Source organism: Limulus polyphemus, unplaced genomic scaffold, assembly GCF_000517525.1.
Source record: "Limulus polyphemus unplaced genomic scaffold, Limulus_polyphemus-2.1.2 Scaffold2534, whole genome shotgun sequence".
NCBI classification, from domain to species: domain Eukaryota; kingdom Metazoa; phylum Arthropoda; class Merostomata; order Xiphosura; family Limulidae; genus Limulus; species Limulus polyphemus.
The window spans coordinates 62,038-76,082 of NW_013668144.1; the positions used below are offsets into that span (position 1 = coordinate 62,038).

Here is a 14,045-nt window from a genome sequence, read left to right on the forward strand (position 1 = left end):
CAGGCAGCTCCCTTGGATGCTTCACTTATACTAATTCTACGTATCTCACAAGTGACCTTGTGGTTCAGGCAGCTCCCTTGAATGCTTCACTTATACAAATTCTACGTATCTCACAAGTGACCTTGTGGTTCAGGCAGCTCCCTTGAATGCTTCATTTATACTAATTCTACGTATCTCACGAGTGGCCTTGTGGTCCAGGCAGCTCCCTTGGATGCTTCACTTATACTAATTCAACGTATCTCACGAGTGGCCTAAGTGGTTCAGGCAGCTCCCTTGGATGCTTCACTTATACTAATTCTACGTATCTCACAAGTGACCTTGTGGTTCAGGCAGCTCCCTTGGATTGTTCACTTATACGTACGCCATTGATTTAACCGTCTTTCTTATAGTGCAATCACGGCCCAAAATTTTGAAACATGTCTTTTGTGGCATTGGGACATGTACCATTAATAAACTGAAGATTTACGGTCTGGGCATGTTCACGTATGAGTTACACCCAGCTCAAAGACACAATGAAAATTGTAACAGGTGTGGAAGTTACAAAAAGCGACGTTTTATAATACCATTTATACGTGTAAATCATAACTGTTTTTTATTATTTTTAATGGGAAACATTGTTTCTGTTTTAGGATTAACTGTTTTAATAACACTTTCATTACCTTAAGAAAGTGTGTGCCTTGCAGCTGTAAAAGGGCTGTTCAGTTTTTATGACTATCTATTGAAACATGTTATAAATACATATGAAAAAAATGCATAAGCATATACTTGTTAATTGTTTTTAAATTTATCATCCGTATTATTATTGTGTGTAATGTTCTTCATCGGAGGTACCTCAGGTTATATGACTGTAAAAGCCATCAGAAACTAGAGGGGCACTCGGTAGAGTTCATACCTCCGCCACGTTGCGTTCATAATATTCGTCCCTAAAAAAATACGAATATGTGTCCGTATTTCTGCCTTTATCAACAGACACAGACCATTTTCGGTAGGACAAGGGCGAATAATATTCTACGTAGATCCACCAAGATTCATCAAAATCCGACCATTTTTGACTGAGTTATAGTACAAAAATAGTGTGAAAAATCAGTTCCCATGTTAACAGATAGAGTTTTTTTTTCGTGACCTTGCTGTGACCTAGACCCTCCAAAAACTAATCACTTCTAGCTTGAGTCATAGTCCATATGTAAACCAACTTTCATCAAAACCCATTCAACCGTTTTTCAGAAATATTGCTGACAAACACACAGAGAGGTGAAAACATAACCTCCGCCATCTTCGGTGGCGGAAGTAATTATAGAAACTAAGACTAATATGATAGATAATAGAGAAAAAGTCAGTTATACTCGTAAAAAAGTTTACCCAGGATATATTAAATCAAAATTAAAAATAATCATAAACAAACTACAATTATAAGTATAGCAATTATGAAGATGACACTTGTTTCTCAAGACGACGGATTTATGATCCTTCTTTGTGGATCCTTGTCATGTGGAATACAGTATATACGAATAATTAAGATTGGTCAAGTCCGTACACAGAATGTTTGTGAGATCAAACGCCAACACATATTGTGCGAAACACAATCAGCATCAAAACATGCTAATGCTATGGAGTCTGGGGGCATGCCACCCGAGATAATTTATACAATAGGTGCTATGAGATTAATCGTGGTCAGTATCAAAACATGCTAATGCTATGGAGTCTGGGGGCATGCCACCCGAGATAATTTATACAATAGGTGCTATGAGATTAAATCTGGGAACAATTTTTGCACGAAATATAGCTTAAAAAATTACATGGCTGTACACATAAAATTCACAAACATACAAAACGCTAAATACCATAAGCAGCTGAGCTATAACTATTGTATATAAGTAAACTTTTTTACATCGTACGTGTGTGTGTGTGGTTAAGAAAGCCATTTACAAATGTACAATCATGTTACTCACTATAATATTCATATCAAACAGTTAATCTAGTTATTAACGTCATATTTATTGAATGGTTTAATTTTACCGTATTAATTGCCAAACAGTAAACCTTGTCTGCTCCTATAATATTAAATTCTTACAGAGTTTTATAAAGTGGAGTTCGAGTAAAAGTTTTCACGTCTCTGAAGTTTACTAAATAAACTTTTCTAAGTTAAACTTTTACATTTGTCGCGTGTTAAAGTATACTACAGTTTCTTTCATCAATATGTAAAACGATTTATTAATATTACAATATTACAATTAGTCATTCACTAACTGCAAAGCATGTGAACTTACAGATTAAAAATAAAAAATGATGAAGCTCGAAAGTAGAACTATACTCAAAAGCCATTTGGATGGTACTAATTGGGTTGATATATTGTTCTATTTCATTGTATTATACCGCTCTGCCAAAAGTATCCAGACATGAGCATTACGCGTTACCCATTCAGCTTGCTCTGCAAGGGAATTAGACTAGTATTAATTCGGAGACAAAACAGATAGGTAGGTTAATAGTTTAAAAGGTGCTACGTAGACATGTAGTTTTACATTTTGTGAGGTACATTTGTAGTTTCAAAGTGTGTGGGGTAAATTTGTAGTTTCAAAGTGTGTGTGGTACATTTGTAGTTTCAAAGTGTGTGGGGTATATTTGTAGTTTCAAAGTGTGTGGGGTACATTTGTAGTTTCAAAGTGTGTGTGGTACATTTGTAGTTTCAAAGTGTGTGTGGTACATTTGTAGTTTCAAAGTGTGTGGGGAGGTACATTTGTAGTTTCAAAGTGTGTGGGAGGTACATTTGTAGTTTCAAAGTGTGTGGTACATTTGTAGTTTCAAAGTGTATGTGGTACATTTGTAGTTTCAAAGTGTATGTGGTACATTTGTAGTTTCAAAGTGTGTGAAGTACATTTGTAGTTTCAAAGTGTGCATGTAAGATGCTATGAACTTAAGAGATTATAAGCTGCTAATAGTATAAAAAATCGATACGTGAAATAATCTGGAACGATCTATATGAGGCAATAATTTGATAGTGTAACGTATATAAAATGTGTAAGTCAGAGAAAAAGCTGGGATGTAATAATGTCCTGGAAATCACCTGTTTATCATGTAATTCATTTACTTGGATGAATTGGAAGGACTAGGATACATAATCCGCATATCCCCCCCCTTCCCCACACACACTCACTTCAGGAATGGTGGTCAAATATGGATCCCGAAACAGGCAGACGGATAACTTGACTGTGATTGTATTGTGTCAAATGTAAAAAAATAAATACAAAAAAAATATTTGGGTGGAGATGATATGGTATGGGCTACATTCTGCAAGTTGAGCATTTGATAAACATGTGAAATGTTTTCACATCTAAGCGTATGAATCTGAAGAGATCTTAAATAAACATGTTCCAGTGACTATGTCCGAACCTTTTGGTTCAGTTCTGTGTTCTAGCGTTCTCTGCCATGATGCACACAACATTAATTCTTGGTTTCAACGTGGGCCTAACAATGTAAATATCTTGGAATGGTCCCCCTCCCCCAAAATAAACAATAACTCCATTTGAGGTAATTCAAAAGGCTCTATTGCAGCCTTCTAGTCGTCACTAGTTAACCGACCTATTCAAACAGTACTGGAAATACACCGTACCCTAGCTGACAGGTAACTATGGCGCCACACCCTATTAGGTCAGTGATCTACAAGTCCAGATAGCTTTGGTAGGGTAGAGCCATACGTGTATATTTGATTTAATATTTTTTTCCGGTTATAATTCTGAACATAATCAGAAATCACATTACTAACAGATATTTGTTTTGATTGTATTATTATCGTATAAGAAGATGATTATTTGGAGAAAACAAACAATCGAAAGAAATAATAACGAACATTAAAAAAAGGTCAGTGGTATCTTAAACGTTTAAACCGTAACATTAAAAAAGGTCAGTGGTACCTTAAACGTTTAAACCGTAACATTAAAAAAAGGTCAGTGGTACATTAAACGTTTAAACCGTAACATTAAAAATGGGTCAGTGGTACCTTAAACGTTTAAACCGTAACATTAAAAAAGCTCAGTGGTACATTAAACGTTTAAACCGTGTCGGCTAAATTTTAAAGAGGAGAAATAAACTCGTATTTTGAAAGACTACTTAGTATGAGGAGAAACCCATCAGGATAGAATTCTCGTCCCTAAAGTTCCAGAATAATAAGAATTAATAGAAGCCTATAGTTAAAGAGAAAATAACAACAACGAGAAGATCCTGACCTTAAATCAGGCAAACATGATATTTACCATTTTCTTCTAATTGTGTTTTATACAACCTCCAAGTTTCTACCAAGTCGCCTTCTTACGCCTAATACTCACCATAGTATGTCCTGGGAATGTGTAACTACGTATTACCATTTTCTTCTAATTGTGTTTTATACAACCTCCAAGTTTCTACCAAGTCGCCTTCTTACGCTTTGATTTGTAGGTATAAGGCTAATACTCACCATAGTATGTCCTGGGAATGTGTAACTACGTATTACCATTTTCTTCTAATTGTGTTTTATACAACCTCCAAGTTTCTACCAAGTCGCCTTCTTACGCTTTGATTTGTAGGTATAAGGCTAATACTCACCATAGTATGTCCCGGGAATGTGTAACTACGTATTACCATTTTCTTCTAATTGTGTTTTATACAACCTCCACGTTTCTACCAAGTCGCTTTCTTACGCTTAGATTTGTAGGTATAAGGCTAATACTCACCATAGTATGTCCCGGGAATGTGTAACTACGTAGTAAAGTATAATGTCCATGAGAAACTGTGATACGTTTTAGAAGAACAGATGGTTCCATTTCCAACCTGTACGTAGATCACCTGCACATTGTACAGTCATGAATTTAACCAGAGTGACATAAACGGAACCATGTTTTTTATTTGACGTTTTTCTTTTTTTGTGGGGGCAAGAAATAACACGTAGAACATACAGTTTAAGCGCTGCTGTCAGCAAAGATCAGTTTTGAAGGTGTAGAGATTGGACATACTGTATTATTTGCTGTAAATATTTTGTTTAAAAAGATATAATTCATTTTTAAAAATTAAAAAGAAGCTCCATTGAAAAGTTTTGAGCTCTAAATAATGTGAAATTAGTAAAATAATTTTAGAGGTTGTTTATTTTTAATATGTCTAAAAATTCACAAAAATAGTCAATTAAGGCGTAATATTTATGATAAACATTGCATAGACTTAAACGTTTTTTTTTTTTTTTTATTTGTTTTTGTTTTCACGTTCTTCTTAGTATTTCCATTTTGGATTTCAAATCAGAAGTATGTAGAAATAGCATTTCAGATCTATATTTTGTCTTCCACGAGTCACTGCCCATGAGGCCTTTCGTTCAATATAGTATTTTAAAAATTACTGTTTAAACAATTAAACCTATAGTTCAGGCAGAATTGCGGACCAGATGAAAGACAATTTGTCGGCAACAAACGCCAACTGAAGCGACTACCCTTAACCGAATGGCAGAGTTGATATTCATTCTTGTAATGTACGCAAAGCTAAAAGTGAGAAGCTTGTTTTGTAACATCACGTCTCGAACCCAAGACTCTTAAAACTCCAGTCGGATACACTAATCATTAGGCCACACTCGGACCCACAATATATAATGAGTTATAAGTTGAGCTGCAATAAAATATTAAAGGCTCTGAGTTCTTTTTTGAGTTGTTTGTTCAGTCTTTAAAAAAAAACTACTTTCTTTCTCATTAAATTATACACTTTGGAAAAGATTTAACTTTGGAATTATTTTAAAGGCCACAAATAGTAAAAATAAAGTAAGTTAAAAGGAAGGTAATTCAAAAAGAAGAATTATTACGTCATTGAATATATAGATATTATTTATGTTTACTGGGTTTCAAAAAATTTGCTGTAAGTTCTGGATTTCTTCAGTTTCCGCTCAAGATCACAAGCATTTTGTCAACCACGCGGCTGTGAAACCTTGGGCACTTCCCCCTGCTTAACAGACCGTAAAGCTGCGGGAAACCAAGGCGTCAAACCAGGATAACAAATGACTGTCAAGTCTTGTCTTTAACTGGAGGCATGACAGAAGAATTTCGGAATTCGAGCTTTCAAGTGTAATTGATTTTGACTGATTGTGTTTTTTCTAATTGGGAGAAGCCTCTGAAAGACCTCGTGTGATCTACAATTTAGTGGGTGCCGTGTTTTCTAGAAGCTTGTGAAGCAATAAAAAGCACACACTGCACTTAGTGGAAGTTAAATGAATCACATCAAAAACATTCACAACATTGGGTACTTTCTAATTCTTCATTCGTTGGAAACATGCGAGGATAATTAAGAGTTTTGGCCAATGAGTTTTAACACTTGAATTGAAAAAGTGACAACTGTCCACTTCTCCACTTCTCAACCGCAGGGATGAAACTATTGTTTTCTTTTTATCAGAATTGTTATTGTTTTTAGCGCAAAGCTACACAATAGGCTATCTGTGCTTTGTCCACCACCAGAAATCGAACCCCAGATTTTAGTAACTTAAACTTACCACTGACCTACTGGGGGGCTTATGCAGAATTACTTTGTACGTTATGTACATCTAGTTTTGAAAGTATGTGTAATTACTTAGTGTATTATTTGCCATTGTATGAGTTGTTGATATGGGAAATAATATCTTTAAATAGCAAAATAGTGGTTGTATTATAATCGTGCCCCTAGTGGCATAGCGGTATGTCTGCAGATTTACTATCCTACAAACCATACCCGTGGTGGGCAGATCACAGATAACCTATTGTGTAGCTTTGTGTTTAACTTGAAACAAACAAATTTAAAACCATGCTATACTCTCACTTCACTTTCCTTTTTATGCCCATACTTTATTTAGCTTGTATCTATTCCTATCAATAAATGACTAGTAGAAATGCAGACATCACAAATTGTTTTGTTTCTTATTGGCAGCATATTACTTTCCTCCTTCACCTCTCTCCGTTTATTCCTTTTCTCTCTCATCTTTTAGTCTTTGTTTTTTTCACTGAACTTCTATTTTTGTATATTCCTTTCTCAAACTGACACCAAACCAGTTCCTTTCTTTCTGACCTTACTCTTGTTTCCTCTTATATCGGATTATAACGTTTCATAACAGTAGGGGTTTTTTATTCTCCATACTGGCTGAACTTAGAAAAGTGACCGCTATACTAGCTCACTCCAATAATTTTATAATGACTTAGAGTTCTGTAGCCCCCTAATTCCTTATAGACTGACCAGACTCCGACCGCTGTTTCACACTTTCTCAACTCCAACCCATGTTATCTTACACCTAACTTTATAACAGGTTATATTTTTTATTACCAAATCCTATAGTATCATAATTATTATTCTAACAAACTTTAATTTCCTGTCAAAGAAGTAACACACATTGACACGCACATCACAGTCGTGTGTGAACTTTCCCTAAGACCATACATAAATAAATATATTTTTGATACTTGTCTTGTTCTGCATCTTGCATTAGTGCCTATAAAGAGTATTGAAGTTTAAAAATATCTGTTCATGATAATTAAGCTAACCTTCCTTGGCGAAGTTTAGTAGTTATATTTAACATAGAAGACCAGACGTAAAGGAATGCACCTCTTTCTTCACCGACTGTAGCAAAAATTAAAAATAAATGCACGGAGATCACCATACTGTTGTGAGGTATTACACACATTTTACTCACTAAATAGTGAGCCAGTATTTAACCCTAACCGTGCCGACATATATATATACATGAACAGTTGTTGAATGACTGTTCTCAATTCTTAAATTCAGTCAGACAAGCGTTTTTTTCGCCTGGTTTTTGTACATTTGAAATAAATGGAAGTTGTCTATTTCTAATGAGTTTCTAAGGGCGTGCATCAACTATTCCAATAGGATCACACATATTTTGTTAGTTTAGTTTTACTTCACTTACTAGGATGAATTAATCACACTGTTTAAATCTAACCAAAGCACAGATAAACGATTGCAATGTTTCATTTAATATTATTTTATCACATTTATAATATAGGAGTTCATAAGACAGGCAGCGTTATTTCCAGTCATTGATAGTCTTCGCAGATATCGCTGTCTGCAAAACGTGTTTTTTCTTATATCTTGTAAAGAAATATTAAAAATGCTTTAATCTACTTTTTCGTTATCACTATACATAATTTGACGTTCTTTGCAATATTTTTTACCGACATTAAATACCAATGTGCGTGTGTGTATTATAATTTGTATTAATGTCTAACAATATATTTGTTTCTCTATTAATACACGATATTTCAGAAATTAGATAATATAATAGTTCTGTAAAAATGTGGTTAAATCAAATACTAACATTACAATTCGAAGGTATCTGAAAGAAAGATATAAGTTTGGTTACAATTGAACTAAGCTATCATCTTCTGAACTTGAAGTTTTAGGTTACAATATGTTTTCTGGTTTATGTTTTTTATTTGCTTTTACACATACACACTTTTAGCCTGTTTCTTACAAAAACTTAAAAAAGTCCAATTATTATTCCACAGTAAACTGCACACGTGTATATGTGAAACCAATATTAAAGAAAAGAAAAAAAATCTGTTTATCTGTTTAATGTGTTTCATAACTTTTTACTTAAAAAAAGAAAGAGGCAAGTGTATGTTTGTTTGTTGTTAAGTGCTAGCTACACAATGGATTATCTGTGCTTTGCCCACCACAGGTATCGAAACGCGGTTTTTAGCGTTATATGCCTTTAGAGTTACCGCTGAACCACTGGGGCATTCGACGATTATGGAAAAATAAAATAAAATAATATTATATTATCAAAATTACCAAATTAACCTTTATGGAAGTTCCATTGAAGATATTTTTACATGTTGGCAAAAATAATTATGATTTAGTTTGTAGACATGTAGTTATATATACGATACCAGTTAACAACCAGGTGAACTATTATAAAAACTGTTCTTGTTAATCGCTAGACAGGTTTCTTTCTCAAGGAAAACTCCCAGTACAAAAACGGAGAAAAATATTTAAATTTGGTTACACAAAATGTTCCAATACACATAGTTTATTTATTTTACCAGATAATGATTGTTCATATTTATTTTTATGTTGATTTCATGATTGGATCATTCCACTGACAGAATCTCATGCACTTTATTTCTGTAGCCATCTTAACTTTAACGACATTCTCAGATGTTGACCATGAAACCGAAGTGGTTGCTTTAGCCCCAAAGCCACAATGGGCTGGCTATCTGCTGTGTCCACCGTGTAGAATCAAATCCCGGATTTTAGCGTTGTAAGTCCGTAGTCTTACCGCTGTCCCCCCAGGGGACAACCGAAGTGGCTTATCAAGAGCTGTTTGTCTAGAACTGGTATCTAAGTATTAATAGTTGTAGTTGTAGAGAGTTTAGTTAGAATGTGTATATACAGTGTTTAATACGTTATAATAAAAGGATTTTGAATGTTTAAATCAACACGTCACGGGACAGCCACAGCTGAAATAAAGTACTGGTGTATCGGAATGTATCAGAGTTACATTTAAACATTGTTTGGTGTTTTTTAAATTGTATGATACCACCAAAGACTGAGCACTTTCAAAAAGGGTGTGCAACGGCCCTTTTCGACGCAATATATTCATATTCAGATCGGAGATTTAGAATTTCCAAGTCGGGGATACCCCTTATGCTTAATAGCATTAGAAAACAAAGGAATGTAGTTCAACTTGGGGCACCAGGACCCTCCAGAAAGAGACCTGCAACAAGTCCTCCCTCTGCAAAATGCAGCGTCTTTGTAAAAAGTGAGAATCAATAAACACAAATGTCAGTGACAAAAACCGTCTACGTTTTCCTGGCAAGTGTATGAAACATAACCAAAAAGGACCTCTGTCTAGAAACGAAGCCAACAGGATATGTGTTCACCAAGATAAGGCTTCCAGTAAAACCTTCCACTCTTTCGCCAAATGTATCAAACAGCTGGAAAATGAAAAGGGTATTCAGGCTATTCCATATGAAGACAAGTCGGTCAAGTCACTGGATACAGTTAATGGGGACTTTTGTATGATCGTATTGTTAAAATTTGCCCAGAGAAACTATTGTCCTCGTATAATAGATGCATTATGGAAAGCAAGCAGAGAGGAGTGGCGTGTTTTGGATATGACAGTCTTTCGCTGGAGTGTCTTGCAGTGGAAACTGAGCTACAAAACTGTTGTCAAGATTCACGGTCGTCAGATAGAGAACGGCTGGACGTGACCACGTGCTCATCTGTCTTTCTTGCAACCAATAAAATAAATTCTTCAAGCGATATTATAAGATCTGAAACAGTTTGATGATGTTATAGATGTGGAGTATATGGTTTATGGATACATCAAAAACAAAGATTTAAGGGTTATCTGGTAACGAACAGATGGCGAGATGTCATACACTAATCTTTCAGTTTCATAGTACATATGATCCATATATTTACAAATAAACCAGTACATATATGTATTGAAGACTTAGACCTGGAAGTTTTGCAATGCTCTTTTTTTTTCAGTAAAGATAATGAATATTGTTTGTTTGTTGTTAAGCGCAAAGCCACATAATTGGCTATCTGTGTTCTGTTCACCATAAGTATCGAAACCCGGTTTTTAGCGTTATAAGCCAACACACATACAGCTTCGCCACTGGAGAGCGATAATGAATAGAAGCTGAATGAACAATAAACACGTTGATTAATTAGATACCGTTCCTTATCTTATTATTATATATGTGTTTTTTTTAGTTTAGAAGTTTATATTTAAATTATATCAATTTATACACTGTTAGAATATGCAAATGGTTACAACATAACGGTTAACAGTTTCGATATAACAAATCTTCACCATATTCAGTCTAGAAAATCGGAAAAAATGTACATTATAAATTGAAGTTCAAACTGTAGTAATAAGCTAAGTTAATTTATCAACGAATGTTCTTTGAACAGAAAACCCTAGTTAATTTATCAACGAATCTCCTTTGAACAGAAAACCCTTATTATATTGCCCTCCGGTGGCTCAGCGGCAAATCTGAGGGCTTATACCGCTAACAATTGGGTTTCGATACCCGTATTGAGCACAGCACGGATAACCCGTTGTGTGGGTTCGTGCTTAACAATAACAAACAATTTTATTTATTCATTTCCAAATGAACATAAGTTTGTGCGATTTGGTGGCTCTAGTAACTTTTTATTCAACAAATGTGTAAAAAAATCTCTGATTTTTCATTACTTATTAAAAATTGAAGGATAAGGTTTAGTTAAATACAAATATTATATTTTTTACGCCGTATGTGTTATGATTAAGCTATGAAATAATGCTTTCTCAACAGCAACTTAAGACTCAGTATTTTGTGTCATGCGTGACGATAACCGTGTTGATAACTCAATAAGATGACAACCATCCTGTTTGAAGATGGTTTTCTCGTCTTAAAGTATTTCCAAAGAAAAGTCGGTTTTACAACAGCTAAAACCGTTTTGTTGAGGTTGAATTTTGGGTCGTAAAACGATTTTATTCATATTCTTGACGTACTTAATATCTCAAAAATTCTATATCACACGCAGTTCTTCGAATGATAATAATTTGGAGAATGTTTTTTTTATATAAAAAATAAAAGAACTACACTTTCACTCGCTATTCTATTTGACAGTGCCCAGAATCCCCAGTTGGTGTCTTGAAAAATCAGAATAGAAAACCATGATCAGTATTATACTGAAAGGCCAAAAATGCACGCACCTATGGGTCCGAACCCCGAATATTTTAAATACTTAGCGACGTCTCTGTCACAAGATAACACTTTACAGAATATTGTATTAAAGAATCCCCAGTTGGTGTCTTGAAAAATCAGAATAGAAAACCATGATCAGTATTATACTGAAAGGCCGAAAATGCCCGCACCTATGGGTCCGAACCCCGAATATTTTAAATACTTAGCGACGTCTCTGTCACAAGATAACATTTTACAGAATATTGTATTAAACTTCGAAAGAAACATTTTAGTTACATTTTTAACATTATGTAAATTTTTATACATTTTACATTGCATTTATTAACAAAATGTAATTGTACTTTCGTGTACGTACTAGGGGGGGTGATAGAGGGGTTGAGCGAAACACCCTATTTTTGTGATTTAAAAAAAGTATATTCTTGTATAATTATAGCGCAGCTACTTATGTTATTTAACGTTTTCTACATAGTCTACATTCTTCTGATGAAGCATTAGTATTTTTTGGCTTGAAATAGTCGTATACAATGGCTTCTGTTGACACTTTGTAATTGGAATCTCGAAGCCGTATTGCTACTGTCAGGTTTTGTAGGGCGGATTCTTTACAGTAGGTGTCTGTTACTTGTTGGCAGTGTTGAGGTATAGACAAACCAAAGAAAGACTGAGTGCTCTAGCTTTCATATATAATCATTATGACACTACTATCAACAATGAAACTGTATGTATGTAAGTTATTTATGGAAAAGCACCCCAGAAGAATGGAGCATGTTAACATGTTATTTTAGTAGTGCATACATGTACTTATATGATAACCAATGATATACTATTGTTGTACAGAGTTGTTTAAATTAGTAATATAATTTAACAATTAATAACTACTCTGCATTTAGGTAGTACAGTATTTTACTATAATAAAACATGCATATTTATGATAATTTAAGTCTAGCTACCCATGCTGTGTTGCAACAGAATGATGATTTATTGACTTTTCATTGGATATTTGTTGATTTTATGTGAACAGCCATACAACTGTTTAAGTTATATTTCATGCTAAATTGCTTCCAAGTTAAATCTCAGATCCCCGTAGCTTTAGCGTGTTCTTCATGCTGATTGTGCTTCGCATAATATGTTCTGACTTTTGATCTCACAAATTAGAACCCCCCTTTCAAACATTCTGCGTACGGCCTGACTTTTATATGAATTAGATGCTTGCATTATAAAGTGTACAGCATGTGAGTGGGGGTAGTTTGGGTTAGTTTTACAACAGCAGTTTCTTATTACTGCTTAAGTTAGAGTTATTTCGACTCAACGAAATCTGAACTTTGGAAACAGCTATTTGTGGGATAATAGATTTATTTCTGTAAAACGTTTCGTCTCTAACTGTGAAACATGATCACGTACAACATTTAACGCAGAACTTGAAACAGCTATTTGTGGGATAATAGATTTTTTTCTGTAAAACGTTTCGTCTCTAACTGTGAAACATGATCACGTACAACATTTAACGCAGAACATACTCAAATTGCAAATACATCCAATTAAATAATTTGATACTTGCTCCCTCTGGTTATAAATGTAATTAACTTAATACAAATATAATAGGGCTTCTGGTGTTTTATTAATGTTAGGTTTCAGTTCTTAGTACTTTCAGTTTTTTTTCTTATGTTTGAATTTTTCTCTATATTCAGTACTGTAATATGTTTAAAGTTTATTTCGTATTGTTGTTCATTCATATGTTCATTTACGTTTGGCTCTTTTCGTTTTTCATGTTCCTTGCATCTGTTCGTTATGTCATTACCTGCTTCTTCTATATAGAAACTTTCGCAGTGTAAACATTCCATTTTATACACTGTGACATTCTCATATTTTTCATTATTGTATAACTTCGGTAGTAAACTTTTAATTTTTTACGTTTTTACGTTTAATTTGTATTTTTTTGCTTACTTTCTACCATAATCTGTTCAGTTTTCTTGTTGTTCCTATATGTGTTCAGTTCTCTTGTTGTTCCTATATGTGTTCAGTTCTCTTGTTGTTCCTATATGTGTTCAGTTCTCTTGTTGTTCCTGTATGTGTTCAGTTTTCTTGTTGTTCTTGTATGTGTTCAGTTCTCTTGTTGTTCTTGTATGTGTTCAGTTCTCTTGTTCTTCCTGTATATGTTCCTGTATGAGTTCAGTTCTCTTGTTCTTCCTGTATGAGTTCAGTTCTCTTGTTGTTCCTGTATGAGTTCAGTTCTCTTGTTCTTCCTGTATATGTTCCTGTATGAGTTCAGTTCTCTTGTTCTTCCTGTATATGTTCCTGTATGAGTTCAGTTCTCTTGTTCTTCCTGTATGTGTTCCTGTATGAGTTCAGTTCTCTTGTTCT

General features: G+C 34.2%; 1 protein-coding gene across 1 annotated transcript in view; it reads left to right on the plus strand.

The window, feature by feature from the left end:
• Positions 1–14,045, plus strand: part of LOC106467226 (collagen alpha-1(XXIII) chain-like) — a 97,039-nt gene that overhangs the window by 57,183 nt on the left and 25,811 nt on the right. The window lies entirely within an intron of this gene.